The sequence below is a fragment of the Mirounga angustirostris genome, unplaced genomic scaffold (genome assembly GCF_029215605.1).
Source record: "Mirounga angustirostris isolate CCGP_5_RB_7025 unplaced genomic scaffold, mMirAng1.0.hap1 SCAF_304, whole genome shotgun sequence".
NCBI classification, from domain to species: domain Eukaryota; kingdom Metazoa; phylum Chordata; class Mammalia; order Carnivora; family Phocidae; genus Mirounga; species Mirounga angustirostris.
In genome coordinates, this window is record NW_026992012.1 from 28,929 (window position 1) to 31,626 (window position 2,698).

Sequence of the window (2,698 nt, forward strand, 5' to 3'; positions counted from 1 at the left end):
AAACCTAGGCAGAGTAATTATGCAACAAAAATAAACAAGGCATCTAAATTGGAAAGGAAAAAGTAAACCTTTCACTATTTGCAGATGGCAGGCAGAGTATATAAGGAAAACCTTAAAGACTCCACAGAAAAATTGTTCGAACTAACGACTGAATTCAATAAAGGTACAGGATCCAATATCAATATACAAAAATCTGTTGCATGTCTATACACTAATAACGAACTATCAGAAAAAGAAATTGGGAAGATCATCCCACGTGAAGTTGCATCAAAAAGAATAAAATACCCAGAAAGAAACTTCACCAAGACGTGAAAGCTTATACTGAAAACTACAAGATGTTAAGGAAAGAAAACGAAGACAACACATGGAAATGGAAAGATACTCCATGCTCTTGGATTAGAAGAAATCATGGTGTTAAATTCTCCACACTTCCCCAAACCATCTACAGATACAATGCAATTCTTATCAAAATTGTAATTCTATTTTTCACAGAAATACAACAAAGGATCGAAAAACTTGTATGAAGCTACAGAAGACTCTGAATAGCCAGAGCAATCTAGAGAAAGAAGAACAACGCTAAAGGCATCACACTCACTGATTTCAGATTATTGCAAAGCTAGAGTATTCAAGACAATCTAGTGTTGGCAAAAAACCAGACACACACAGAGCACCAGAACAAAAGAGAGAGCCCAGAAGGAAACCCACCCATCCAAGGTACAGTACCTTATGACCAAGGAGCCAAGAATATACAAGGGGGAAAGGACAGTCTCTTTAAACAACAAGGCTGGGAAAAGTGGACAGTCACATGCAGAACAACGAAACCACACCACTATCTTACACTACACAAAAAATTAACTCCAAATGCATTCAAGAATTGAATATAAGACCTGAAACCCTAAAACTCTTAACAGAAAACACAGGGAAAAGCCACTTGATAGAGGTCTTGGTAGTGATTTTTTAACCTGATACCAAAAGTAAAAACAATTAAAAAAAGTGTGGGATGACATCAGCAAGGAAACCATCAACAAAATAAAAAGGCAACCTACTGTATGGGAAAACATTTGCAAATCATATATCTGATAAGGGAGGGGTTAATATCACTCATGCAACTCAACAGCAAAACAAAACAAAACAATCGGGAAAAGAAAAAAACAAGAAAAAAAACAGAAACAAAACAAAACCAAAAAACCCACAAGCAATCTAATTTAAAAATAGGGAGATCTTGAGATACCACCTTACACCAGTTAGAATGGCCAAAATGGACAGGGAAAGAAACAACAAATGTTGGAGAGGTTGTGGAGAAAGGGGAACCCTCTTACACTGTTGGTGGGAATGCAAGTTGGTACAGCCACTTTGGAATACAGTGTGGAGGTTCCTCAAAAATTTAAAAATAGAGCTCCCCTATGACCCAGCAATGGCACTACTGGGTATTTACCCCAAAGACACAGATGTAGTGAGAAGAAGGGCCATATGCACCCCAATGTTCATAGCAGCAATGTCCGCAATAGCCAAACTGTCGAAAGAGCCGAGATGCCCTTCAACAGTTGAATGGATAAAGAAGATGTGGTCCATATATACAATGGAATATTACTCAACCATCAAAAAAGATGAATACCCAACTTTTACATCAACATGGATGGGACTGGAGGAGATTATGCTAAGTGAAACAAGTCAAGCAGAGAAAGTCAATTATCATATGGTTTCACTTATTTGTGGAACATAAGGAATAGCATGGAGGACATTAGGAGAAGGAAGGGAAAAATGGCCGGGGGGAATTGGAGGGAGAGATGAACCATGAGAGACTATGGACCTGAGAAACAAACAGGGTTTTAGAGGGGAGGGGGGAGGGGGGATTGGTTAGCCTGGTGATGGGTATTAAGGAGGGCACGTACTGCATGGAGCACAGGGTGTTATACGGAAACAATGGATCGTGGATCACTACATCAAAAACTAATGATGTATTGTATGGTGACTAACATAACATCATAAAATTAAAAAAAAAATAGGAAGATCCAAATAGACATATTTCTAAAGAAGAGATACAGATGGTCCACACGAACATGAAAAGATGCTCAACATCATTAACCACCAGGGAAATGCAAATCAAAATCACAATGAGACACCACTTCACACCTGTTAGAATGGCCATTTTCAAACAGAAAAGAAATGACAAGTTTTGGTGAAGATGTAAAGAAGACAAAAACTCTTGTGCACTGTTAGTGGGAATATAAGTTGGTGCAGCCACGATGGGACACAGTACAGACGATCCTCAAAAAATTTAAATAGAGAACTCCTGTAAGATCCAGGATTCCCCTTCTGAGTATTTATCCGAAGAAAACGAAAACATTAACTCAAAAAGGTATATGCACCCCTGTGTTCACTGCAGGGTTATATACAAGGAAACTAGAAACAACCTAAGTGCCCATGAGTGGATGAATGAATAAAGGAATTGCGGTAGATACACACACTGGATACTACTCAGCCAGAATAAAGAATGAAATCTTTCCACTTGCACCATGGCTGGACCTTGAAGGCATTCTGCTAAGTCAAACAGGCCACAAAGAGAAAGACAAATACTATCCATCACTTACTTGGAGAACCTTAAATGAAACAAAACAAAAACGAAAAAACTGAGCTCCTAGACAGAACAGATGGGTGTTTGCCAGAGGTAGGGGGTTGGAGGTGGGAGAAATGGGTG